The following is a 13,569-nucleotide window of genomic DNA, read 5'->3' on the forward strand; positions in this document are numbered from 1 at the left end:
ATTTCAAAGTTTCAAAGCATCAACACTTTGACTTACATAAATATCACTAAGGCATCAATGACCGTTGGTGAAGTGCCTCCAGAGCCACTGGCCCAGACAGACAGTGAAGCTGTTACCCCTTCAGTGTGGGAACTGAGGGCCTGGTGCCAGGATTCTTAGCCCAGGGTCATATTCTCTAGGGACCAGGAGATGAGCTTAGACCCCCAGGAGAGCCCAGTGATTAAGCTTTTGGACTCTGGAATCAACTACCTGAGTCCAATCCAGGTTCCATGCCTGACTGGTGGTCTAATTTCTTTTATCCATTAATAACCTTTCAGTGCCCCAGTTTTCCCGCCTGGAAAGTAGAGGCTCAGAGTGCCTCACCAGGGAGGTGAAGCTTCAATAGGTTAATATTTGTAAAGGGCTTGTCATGCGGTCTAGTACAGAGTAAGGAGCACAAATATTAACCAACAGTGTCTGAAACTCCGTATAAATATGCAAAGAAGAACGGGGGCGGAGGAAGAGAACTTTAGCCAACAGCCAGAGTGTGCTTCTGCACACTGGCCCAGCATTGCGACAGTACCGCGCACACTCTAGGAAGTCAGGACTGAATTTAAATTTGGCCAGTCCTCTCTTTCTGGAAACTCACAGGAGAAACTCCTTCCTGGCTTCTTTCAGGAAGAGCTTTGTGCTCTCAGAGCAGTTTGTTGCCTCTCAAGTTGTGGATATTGCGAAACTGACCACATTCACATCCCCTCAGCAGGCTGGTTGCAGTGCCTGGCAGGCGGGGCTTTGACCAGGAGAGATGCAGGAAAGAGGTTATTTAGTCCCTGAATCCTGACTCTTGTGGCTCCATGGACTGTAACCCACCACAGTTACCCATGTAATACCACAGTCTGTCTATGGTATTTCCTCGGCAAGAATACTGGAGTGGGTTGCCATTTCCTGTACAGGCAAATCCAAGCCCTCTAGTCTTTTTGTGAAATAAAAACTCACAGACATAAAGCAAAGGAGAATGGAAAAGATATATCAATGATGGTTTTTTAATCAGAAGAATGGTGGAACTAAGTCTGTCTTTACCCAGTAAGTTTGCAGCAGCCTTGCTCCTGATTAGCTTTTATATTGTTACTTGACATCTACCCTGTCACCCTCACCTTCTAGTGCATGTTTTACGTAGCTCTGTGCGCCACCTTAAATCCTTTCTGGAAGAAGTCAGGGCACAAATAAGTGGATTCGTTATGTTAAATTGTATTTGAGAAACCGTGCTCTCTGCTGCAAATGGTGGAATTACTCAGTCATCGTTGATACTTCTCGGGTGTCTCAGAGCATCACCTAGAAAGGGAGGTTTCTTAAGAGGAAGTCTAAATGAGAAGAGGTGATTGGCCTGTCTGACAGGCAAGGGGAATCCTTAAAATCACTTCACCTTCAAATTTATTTTCCACTAGATTTAATGTGAGCCTGATTTCAAAAAAAAAAGAAATGTCAAGGTAAAAATGATATTTTTCTAATACTTCATCATTTCTCTAATAACCTTTGGGTTGATCAATAGCTTAAATAGGTGTTTTGTTTTACTGGCCTATTTTATTATTTCCCCAGTCACATTTGCTCTGGGCGTTTTCTGCTATTTCCTGCCCTTTTCCAGAGCTTGGCTCAGCATGAGGAGTGAAAGGAAGGCAGGGAGACCACTCCGTTTTCAGCTCACAGTTATTTCACATTCAGGGTTTCAGATCATTCATCTCAGGCTGCTGGGTCTTTGAATTCCCAATGTTGGAGAAATGTTTTCATCAGAAAAATAAATGGCCAAAATAGAAATATGCATTTCCAGGTTTGTAAGCCCTGCCATCTGTTTCCCTCGAATCCTAAATACAGAAGGCAGGAAGTTGATTTCCTTCTCCCAGGTTGGCTGAATGTCGTTGACAGAGAAACAGATGTTGCATTGCTGTGTGGGACTGTGTGAGGTTAACCTCCCTCCAACCCTAAAGGGGCCTCCACTGGCTATAGGGCCCCGGTGCAGGAAGGTGGACACTAGATAGAGCCATGGGTGGAAGTCTCTGGTGACAGTCAGGCCCATGGGGACAGGCTGGAAGCACTGAGCTCCCAGCTGACACCCACCCCTGAGCATCTTCTCTAAACCCTAACAGTCCTGGTCCATGGCCTCTAGAGAGTTGAAGTAATTGCCGAATAACTCAAAATACTCTTGAGAAACTACAATCATCAGTGGATCCCAAAGGGAAACTGGTGTTGCCTTCAATGCATTTCCTTGAAAATCTGGCTACAAGCTACTGGTAGGTCTGTGTTTCTCCAACTGCAGTCACTTGGAAAATATGACAAATGCAGATTCTTGGGCCCCACCCCAGACTTCCTGAATGACATCACTGACAAGGGCCCAGGAATCTGCATTTCCAAGCCCAACCATTGGTGATTTGGATGCACACTGAAACTTAAGAGTGACTATCCGTAGGCGCCCTTGCCTGTTGTGACCGAAATTCATTCTGAACCCAAGCTGAGAGCTATCCTCCATTACCTGGGGTGCCAAAGATCATGATGTAACTTGCCTTTTTGGAAAGATGAGTCCGAGGAGGGATTAGAATTGACTGATGGGGTGGGGGACAGAGGTGGTGGAGACAGAAGGGGATGCCACTCTGAGAGCCACGTGGATCTAGGTCAGTGGCCTACCGATGTTGGAGACATACCCAGGTGTGTCTTTGTGCCAACCAGCTTCCAGGGCATTTCAGAAGCATGCCAGCTCTGGCCTCCTCCCCCCAGATCCCTGCAGCCACTGTCGCCAGGGCCTCTCTCCACTGCCTGGCCTTGGTGCAGACGCTGCCGCCTCCATGGCTCTGCACAGTGGCATGTGGGGCATGAATATTTAAAGACCTCTGCCCAGCCCTGCCCCACTCTCCTACCCACGATCTATTCTCTGCAAGAAACTGAGGAGCCACTTAAAACACATTCAGATTTTATTTTATTTTAATTTTGCTGAGCTCCAGTTCAAATAATTAAAGTTGCCACTGGGGAGGAGAGCCTTACCGTGGCTTTCATGCGCTTGCTTGCTGTCAGAACTGCTCGCGTCCCCCGGGTGGGGAGACACACTGGGATGTGTCTAGCATTGCAGCTGCTGGTAATAAAAAGGACGGGAGAGTGGCAGGGGCCGTCTCTGCCCCTCCCCCTGCCTTTCACACATCCTAGCAGACTGAATGTCTCAACAAGCCCCATGTGGTTTGAAATTCTATTTTATTTGAATAGTCTGAGCTGTGACTAGAATATTTTAAACCATGTTCTCAGGACAGAACAAAGCCTGGGGGGGATGTGGGCTTCCTTCAATCTCTTTCCCCGTCCACAATGTAGAAGTAGTTTTCCTTCTATGAGCTGCAGAAACGAAAGGGACCCAAGAAGTGGGAGGTGACCCACTTAATTTGTGCTGACACCCTAGGGCAGGCCAGTTCCTGGCTACTGGTTTTCTGACCTTGCTGAAGCTGCAGCCACCTCTGTCCTCTCCATACACACATGTGCAAACACTCAGACACACACACCCTGGGGCTGGAACACACCTGGCCTTTCTGTCTCTGGCATCTGCCCTGTAGTGATAACAGCTTTGATTAGCGACTGGGAGCTGCTGAGACCAGGGCAGAAGGTGACCAGCGGGACTCCTCCATGTCGACATGGGCTATCTAGTCCACAGGAAGGAGACCTCCATTCTGTCATTAAAACCAACGAATATGGCCAGAGGAAGGTGGGAGAGGAGTTCGGCCTCTGGAATTGGCCTCTGCTGTCCATTAAATTCTGTGCAAAGCCCCACTGGGAAGGAGACTCTTGTGGCAGGAAGCCAGGGAGTTTTTCAGGAAATTGCTCTCTGGTTGATATTGTAAGGCTTTCCAGACTGCTGGCACTTATTCCTGGACACAGAGCCCATCCTTCCTGGGGATTTGGCTGGTGAGACGTTCTCCAGCATCTCAGTGTAAACCTGCATCTCAGTGAGTGTCATGGCTCTGAGGATGGGGCTTAGTCAGGCTGGCCTCACTCCCTCCCCTTGGGCAAACAAATAGGACTTCCAGATAGGAAGAGGAAAGGAACTTTGAGACCCCTGGGTTTTAACAGTTTATTAATTCAACGGTAAAATCCCCCTTGGAATGGTCAAGAAAAGAAAAATAAGAGTAATCATAATTACTACAGGATGACTTGGGGCAAGGGAAAATACAAAAGCTGAGGGGCTCTTCCTTTGTCAACCCCACCAAACCCTCACAAGCAGAGGCTAAAGATGCTGAGAATATTCTATGTAGCTCACTTCCTGGAGAAGATCCTATGTGTCAGGGGTTGCCCCGCCCGTGATCTGGGTCAGGGTGCGTGCAGGGCGGCCCAGGGAAGAGAACAGCCCATCTCCGCAAGACAGGAAAGTAATGTCCCCAATGTGCACAGCCAGTACATGCAAAATCAGGATCAAACTCAGGTCTTATGACTTGAGCCCTGTGCTCTTTCTGTCATATTACCCTGCCCCTGCCGGGGGCAGATGGTACCTTCTCAGCTTCCGGGGAGCTGACGTGGGCCTTGGAAGCATCCTTGAGGACTGGCATGGCTCCCACCTCACCCAGAGACCTCATCCTCCTCACCACGGGGTCCTCATCTCCAGAGACAGGGAGGAAAGTCATGCCAACCATTTTGTAACAGACTAGTTACCTGCTTCATCTCTCCTCAAGCTGGGACTGGTCACTGGGTCTAATTCCTAAGCAACCAAGGGGACATTGCTGCTTACCCGCAGAACCCAGGTGTTGTTTGTGCCTTGTGTGTGCGTTGTTCCCAGCCTCACGTGCTCTCACTTATTTTAGCAAATCAGGAAGGAAAGGCTATTTCAAGAGGCCTCATGAGCTTGATCCTGAATAAAGCTGTTGTGTCCTGAATCCATCCCATCTTCTGCATTGAACATGTGCCCGCCTGGCGGGGAAGGAAAGTGCCCCTTGCCCTCTTCCTATTCACTGTCCTCCCCTGGTCCTCTGCAGAGTGTTGCCTGGTAGAGGAACAAGCAGTTTCCTGCTGAGTCTACCTAGGACAGCCTTTGCCCCTGTGTGGCCAAGAGATGCTGCACAGACACCTTTGGTGACCGTAGAGACCCTCTCTGTAAACAGTGAGGGCCCGGTGGCAAGCTCAGGGGCAGACTGGGGCAATACCCTCCCTAGATCCCTCCACTAACCTGAGTTGGACTGGATATCCAACTCCCATCTCATCTAACACTGTAACATCCGCTGTGGTGACAGAATGCTCACCAACTCAGCAGCAAATCCCTCTCATCTTTGGATAGTTCCAGGCTTCAGTGTTTGCCTAAATCAAGAGCAAATGCAGCTAGACTCACCAGGGCTTGTGTTCACACCCTCTGTTCTCTGCACCCCTCCTCTTCTTGCTTTGGGGAGCCTTGAAGAAGCAGAGACAGAACTCCATGGTAGCTATGCAACACCCAGCTGGGTGGTCCATCCCTGCCCAGGACATCATGGTGGGCCCGGCAAGAAGCACAGTTTCCCTCTGGCTCCCGTGAGGTGATGCTGACATCTGAAGCAAGTCAGAGCAGCATGGTGGCCCCAGGCAGCTGCCTCCCTCCTGTTCCACGGCCCAACAAGCATGACATCTCCTGTGTCTAGAGGAACCCAGCTGGTCATCTGGGGCCAGAGCAAAAGGAGCATCATGAAGGCAGTATGGTGTGGTGGTTGGAGCAGCTCCTTGAGGTCCTGCAGTCCTTGGTAGAATCCTGCCACTTTCTAGCAGGGTGACCTTGGGCAAGTCACCTCACTTTTCCCAGCCTCAGTGTCCTCTGCAGGGCTGTTGGGAGAAACAAGTAGACAAGTTAGAAAAGCGCCCAGCCTGGATCTGGCCACAGTAGATGTTTGATAAGTGTGGTTTCTGCCTCTCCATTGCTGCGTGTATACATGTGTGCTAAGTCGTGTCTAACTCTTTGCGACCCCATGGACTGTAGCACGCCAGGCTCCTCTGTCCATGGGATTCTCCAGGCGAGAATACTGGAGTGGGTTGCCATTTCCTCCTCCAGGGGATCTCCCTGACCCAGGGATTGAACCCACGTCTCCTGCAGCTCCTGCATTGCAGGTAACTGCTGCTGTTACTATTAGTATCTGACTTTTGTGATGACTCCAAGATCAAAGGCTGGACCTGCTCTATCCAACGACCCTCAGTCTGGAGAATTAAGCGAGGGTCCTCACCCTCAGGACAAGAAGCGTGGCAGCTGCCAAGACAGGACCAGAAAGGTAGCATGGCACTTGGCTGGGCTGGACGGACACACAGAAGGCTAGTGGGAGGTCCTCACTCAGGCGGTGAGCCAGCAAATGTTCCTCTCAAACCCACCATGTAACCAGCCAGGAGACAGACCACAGGAATCTGGGATCTTTTTAGAATGTTTATTCAGCAGAAAACTAAGAACACTGACTTCCAGTATGACAGGTCCTGGTCTCCAAGTTACTTATGAATCACTTGGCTATGTTACAAAACGCAAGCCAAAATTCTTAACTAGAGCCCTCAAACACCCTAAATCTTTGTACTCCTAGGAGAAAGAAACCTTCCCTTAGTCTGGGGCTAAGGGAGGGACCCTTAATAACCGTAAAGTAACTAAAGGAGTGCAGTACCCACCCCCCATCAAAGAAGGGGATACGCTCTAAGACCACTAGCAGATGCCTGGAACCACGGATAGTGCCAAACCCTGTATGCCCCATATTTCTCCTATACTAGCAGCTGGGTAGTGTGTACAGCATGGACACAGTAGTCAAAGAGATGATTCATGTCTCAGGTGAGACAGAGGGGGTCAGCATGAGTTTTCATTGTTTCAAGCTGCTACTCAGAATGGCACAGAATTTAAAACTTAAGAATTGTTTTTTTCTGGAATTTTCCATATAATAGTTTTGGACTGAAGTTGACCTCGGGAAACTGAAACTACAAAAAGTGAAATGGCTGAGATGAGGACTACTGTATTTTTTTAAATAGTGATCCCCTCCCATGTGGCTGGCACTGTGCTAAGCAGGCCACTTGCCTTATCTCATTGCCAAAAGAGACTTGTAAGGAATTGTTGCCCCATTTACTGAAGCAGAACCTGGGACTTCAAAAGCTTAAGTGACTTGCTAGTGATTTGCTATTAAGAGGCAGAACCGGTCTGTCCAACTCCTAGGCCAATCCTGCAAACACTCTTAATGTCCCTGGACTTGACTCAGGTCGCCTGAGTGTGAGTCTCAACACTGCCATGTAATGAGCCATAGGACCTCAAGTCAGTCAGTGTCCCTAATTGGGAATAAAAATGCCTGTGTTACTTGCTGCGAGAATTAGATTAAAATGCAAAAACTCTTTGTATTCTCTTCAAGCTTTTATGAATGGCAGCAATTATTACGATCCCTCTTCTTACTCTGCATAGGTGTGAAGAAGTCACTGCTGACATAAATTCAGACAGGCTATATTCTTATTTCTCCTCTGAGTCAATTAGCAGTGCAGGCAGCTTGGGAGCATTATTTTGCACAATGCCAATCATTAGCGCCAGGGGGATGTGCCCAACGAACCTGCTTCATCCTAATTAATTAATTAATTGTGCAGCCTCTCAATCATGAGCATGGCCATGGTCCAGGATGAGCGCAAACAAGGTGACTCCTCATTGAGTCTCAAGGACCCAACAAATATGGCCCTGCTGAGATCTGGGGCCAAAATCTTTCTTACCTTAGTACCTAGAGCTGGGAAGCCGCTGGAACCTAGCATTCTGTCACCATTTCCTGCGATGTGGTTGATGCTGCCAGAACACATGCTAATGGGCTAAAGTAATCAACAGTCATTGTAATTACAGTCGGACATAATTAATTTAATACCTTTGAGTCATTCAAAATTAATACCTCAGCCATTACATGATGAAACTGAGGCATAGAAGAATTACTGTCAAGGCTCACGGGTGTGAATAAAAAACCTCCCGGGCACTTGGCGGAGATTTAGGTTTAGGTCCCATTCCAAGTCTATCTGTTAATCAAACGCCCTCGTGGCTCCCACTAGTGGTGATCATTCATGTGGCCAGGATGCATAGGGGCCAACCTGTTGAAAGCACACTCTCCCCAGGGAATAAATATACTCCCTGAGTGGCTATGGGTCCTGCAGACAATTGGAGATGCCTGAAGTCCATTCTCTTTCCTTTGTTTCTTTTTATCTCAGTTTTATTTATTCATTTTTTTAACTTTACAATATTGTATTGGTTTTGCCATACATTGACATGAATCTGCCATGGGTGTACATGTGCTCCCCATCCTGAATCCCCCTCCCACCTCCCTCCCCATCCCATCCCTCTGGGTCATCCCAGTGCACCAGCCCCGTGCACCCTGTCTCATACATAGAACCTGGACTGGCGATTCGTTTCACCTGTGATAACATACATGTTTCAATGCCATTCTCCCATATCATCCCACCCTCGCCCTCTCCCACAGAGTCCAAAAGACTTCAATACATCTGTGTCTCTTTTGCTGTCTCGCATACAGGGCTATCGTTACCATCTTTCTAAATTCCATATATATGCATTAGTATACTGTATTGGTGTTTTTCTTTCTGGCTTACTTCACTCTGTATAATAGGCTCCAGTTTCATCCACCTCATTAGAACTGATTCTTTCTGATGGCTGTTTATGAAGATTGTAGGAATTGCATTTCACTGAATCAATCCTGTTCCCCAGTATAAGGATTTCTAAAGCTATTTCTCAGCATCATCTCTATCACCCACAGGGAAACTGAGGCACAGAGGAGGCTGTCCGCTCAAGATCACCTCATTACAGTGTAAATCAAAAGAAAACATTGTTTTCTTCACATAGACTGGAAAGATAATCCTCTAGGGGACCCGGAAGATAAAACACTGGACTGAAAATTTTAATACAGCATCCTTCATCCTGTCCTATTCTGTTTGTGTGAGCTGTTTATTTCTAAACTTATCCCCTGCCTGCTTTTTCCAATACAGGAGGAAGGAACTAACATTGATAAATGTATTTGGTAAGTTGGGTACTGGCTCACATAATCTTACTAAAGTCTCCCAGCAACTCTGTAAGGAGAGTATGATTAGCCCCACTTCACAGATAAAGACTGAGGTCCTGAGATTTGTTGTTGTTGCTGTTGTTCAGTCCCTAAGCTGTGTCCAACTCTTTGTCACCCCATAGGCTGCAGCACACCAGGCTTCCCTGTCCTTTACTATCTCTCAGAGTTTGCTCAAATTCATGTCCATTAAGTCAGTGATGCTATCTAACCATCTCATCCTCTGCCACCCTTATCCATTTTTGCCTTCAATTTTTCCCAGCATCAGGGTCTTTTCAAATGAGTCAGCTCTTTGCATCAGGTGGCCTAAGTATTGGAGCTTCAGCTTCAGCGTCAATCCTTCCAATAAATATTCAGGGTTGATTTCCTTTAGGATTGACTGGTTGGATCTCCTTGCTGTCCAAGGGACTCTCAGGAGTCTTTTCCAGCACCACAGCTCAAAAGTATCCATTCTTTGGCATCCAGCCTTCTTTATGGTCCAACTCTCACATCCATACATGACTACTGGAAAAACCATAGCTTTGACCGTACAGACCTTTGTTGGCAAAGTAATGTCTCTGCTTTTTAATACACTGTCTAGTTTGGTCATAGTTTTCCTTCCAAGGAGCAAACATCTTTTAATTTCATGGCTGCAGTGACCATCTGCAATGATTTTGGAGCTCAAGAATATAAAATCTGTCATTGCTTCCACTTTTTCCCCTTCTATTTGCCATGAAATGATTGGACCAGATGCCATGATCTTGCTTTTTGAATGTTGAGTTTCAAGTCAGCTTTTTCACTGTCCTCTTTCACCTTCATCAAGAGGCTCTTTAGTTCCTCTTCACTTTCTGCCATTAGAGTGGTATCATCTACATATCTGAGGTTGTTTATATTTCTCCCGGCAATCTTGATTCCAGCTTGTGATTCAATATTATGTCATAAGTAAAGACAGAAATGTTCTTTCTGATTCCAGAGCCACAGCATGACCCAACCTCATTCCCCAGAAGCTCCCACTTCCCCTTAGTCTTCCTTGCAAAGCCCACAGTTCAAGCAAGAGAACTAGATCCTCCTCAAAGTGGTGACGAGATGGCACTCTTTTCCCACTTTCCAGTGATATCAGAATCCTCCCTTGATGCCTTTTTTAATATAGCATTTATTGTTTCTTCTGATTACAAAAGTGCTCTACATTCATTGTAGAATATTAGGAAAATATAAAGAAGAAAATTGAAATTGCCTGCAACCTTACCCTCCAAAGATAACCCCTATCACCGTATTTGTACATTTCTGTCCAGACAGATAAATGTAGATTTGAGCAGAGGGATAGATAAAGGATTTCGATAAATTTGATATCGTACCATATAAGCATTTTGTATCTTCTTTCTTTGCTTAATATTATTCTTTCCTAGATCAATATTATTCTTCAAAAAATATGCTTTTACACTGAGTTTGTTCTAGTTATCAAAAGTAATAGATGTTCATTATAAAAATATTAGAAAAGCAAAGGCCAAAGAAGGAATAATATAGCCATAACTTTGTAACTTCACCAGCCAGGGATCCCACAGTTATTATTTTTGTATATAATCTTCACTGCTTGCTGTGTTTTTACTAAGGGGGCATGTGGATGGCCCTGGCTGGGTGTTCTCTGGCTTCATTGTGATGCCTGAGAAAAAAGGAAAGACATGGGGTGCTGTTTTCAGAGACAATCTCAATCTTTGAAGTCTCTTACATGGCCAGGAATCCAGCATTCCTTAAGCTTCTGTAATTGCAAGTGTCTCCCAGCATATTTTATTTGCTTGTTATCAGAAATCCACATCTGGCCTGCCTCGTGCTGAGTTGGGTTGATTTCCCATTAGGCTATTTATAGCTAGAGAGTTGTTATTTATTTTTTCCAGGTGAATTAGAAGATGGTGTACAAAATGTTGGGTTTTGCAGTGTCAATAGTCTCAGTTAAATTAATAAGCCCACATTAAAAACTCTTAAAGTTACAGGTTCATACCCAGAATTACAGCCCTGGCATCTTAGATTAGAAAGAAGCTTTAACCTCCATTCAAAGCTTGGATGTCCTTGACAACATCCCCAGTTCTGGCCATCCAGTCACTATTAGATGACCCCCAGTGTGGGGAATACTGGGGGAGTACCCATCCCACCTGCTAGGAACTAGCTCATCTCTGAGCATCACAATCTGTTAAAAAGTGTTTTTTTCTTCTGTTGAAATGAAATACACACTAGAGCATCTGTCCTTGGTTTTGTGTCTACTGCTGGAATATATACCACCCTTTAGAAATTCAAAGAAACATAGCACCTCCCCCTCATACCATTCCCTATGTTTGAGAGTGCTGCATGTTAATGGACATTATTGATACCATTGGGTCTCTTTTGTCTCACTTCAGCCTACATTCCATGCTGGTTTTTTTTTTATGGATTCAAGATAATCTTGTGAAGTTGCCCATGAGATATTCATAGCAAACACGGGGCATATTCTAGACATAAAGTTGCAGTAATTACCTGTGGAGGAGGAAAGGGCCATGAGAGAAAAAAAATAGCATAAAGCCTAGCCACAAGGCTGGTCCTGCTTCACATACAGAACTTTAATAAATAAAATGACCAACACTGGTGGTGCATAATTGGAAAGTCTATCAGGGCCCACCAAGAGATGGGGGGAAGGTCTGGAGAGGGCTGGCTGGAGCCAGAAGATATAATTGCTGGTGGCGTGCTCCTGGCATTGTCTCTTTTCACTTGGCTCATTTGCTGTCAGCATGTAAAAGAGTTTATTAGTCAAAAGCTGCCACTTAGAGCCTACATCTATTAGAATGGGTCTTGGAAGGATAAAAACTTTATTGTTATAGGTTCCAACAAGTTTTACATCCCATAAATATTATGTAGGATTTGTATAGCATTTCTCATATTTGTGTGAATACATTTGAGATACCCATAGACACACACACATTTGTAACTATTAATTTTCTGGCAGAAAAAAAGGTTGCAAATGGCTTAAAATCCACTATCTCCATTATTCTCCCCAATATTATTTCTGTGATAATACCTTGTTCAAATATAAAGTCTGATTCAGCAGGTCTAGGGTAGGGCCTGAGACTCTGCATTTCTAACAACCTCCCAGGACACACCAATACTGATGATTCATAGGCCACACTTTGAGCACCAAGTATCTAGAAAACCTTCACAATAACACATCCAAAAGATTTAAGTATCACCATAGTATGTTACACTTGTATAGTGCTATAGACATGGTGGAAAGAGCATAGCACACAGTATGGAATCCAGGTCTGCAGTACATGAGCTTAGTGCCGTGCAAGATGTGCATGGTCTTAGATTCCACATCCAAAAAATGGGTATGATCATTCCTGTAGGAAGGGATGTTATGAGAGTAAAACGAGACAGAATATATACAAGTCCATAGTACAGCTCTCCAATATTTAATAAAAAGTCAGTTAATGAAGTGCTTTATCCTATAGGTAACCTAGAGAGAAGTTGGTCTTACTAAGATCAAATTCCAAGACTGCTTTTTGCCTGCTCTGGGTACCTGAACTTGACTGTCAAGATCAAACCAGTCTACCTGATTTGAGTATCTGTATAAAGTGATATCAAAAGGGTTTTTGAACCTAGGACTATATAAGGAAAATGGAAGAGTTTGAAAAGGACTTGAGCCTTCTGTCTATTCTGGGAATCGCATATAGTTCCTCTGTATAGTTGCATGCTCAGTTACTAAGTCATGTTCTTAGATACAAGTAATTAATAAGAGATATTCTGTAAGAACTGACATCAGTCGTCCAGCCCTTCTAAGAAACTGGAGAGGACCTTACGCTGTAGGTCCAAGATGAAAGTTGTGGTCCTGTTTGCATCCTCAGATCATCCCTATTCACTCTAAGCCCACAAATCTCTAACTCTCAAGGTCATTCTGAGTCTTTGTCCAGGGGTAATGTAGCAGCCATGTGAGGACCTTCTGCTGAGGAATACATCCTCCCCCACTGCAGGAAAACCACTCTTTACCTTGGTGATGGTGGGCACATCATAAGTCATTTTTTAGCTATTTACGAATTGCTTCCTACTCAAAGTCCAAGATGAAAATGGACCCCCCACCAAGAAGGGCAGGCTGCTTCCTGCACAAAGTAGCTTGCTCTCCCCAGTGGTCTCAGCCTAGGCTGCACTTTAGAATCACCTGGAGAGATCTGAAGAGTGGCCAATGCCCAGGAGCTATCCAAGGCTAATTAAGTCAGAGCCTCTGGGGGTGGAGTACAAGGTGTAGAGGAGCAAGAAACTTCCAGGTGATTCTAATCTGCCATGAAGGTTGAAAACCCCCTGTTTAACCATTTCATTCACCATAGTGTGAGCTCTACTTTCATGTTCTTTATTTCTTTCAATCTTTATAACCACCTTTTAAGGCCAACAGGGAAGATATGGTTATTATCATAAGTTTGTCTCTAAGAAAACAGAGATTCGGAAAGGGTAAGTGGTTGGCTTAAAGTCATACAGTTAATTTTTGTTGGCCTTGGAGCACAAACTCCAAGTAATCCCATTGTCAACAGGCAAGGAAACAAAGATAGTCTGACAAGCCACTGGA

General features: G+C 45.3%; 1 protein-coding gene across 1 annotated transcript in view; it reads left to right on the forward strand.

The window, feature by feature from the left end:
* The window catches only part of ALK (ALK receptor tyrosine kinase), a 730,858-nt gene that overhangs the window by 617,469 nt on the left and 99,820 nt on the right, over positions 1 to 13,569 (forward strand). The gene's annotated exons all lie outside the window — the stretch shown is intronic.

Source organism: Budorcas taxicolor, chromosome 11, assembly GCF_023091745.1.
Source record: "Budorcas taxicolor isolate Tak-1 chromosome 11, Takin1.1, whole genome shotgun sequence".
In the NCBI taxonomy this organism is placed as follows: Eukaryota; Metazoa; Chordata; class Mammalia; order Artiodactyla; family Bovidae; genus Budorcas; species Budorcas taxicolor.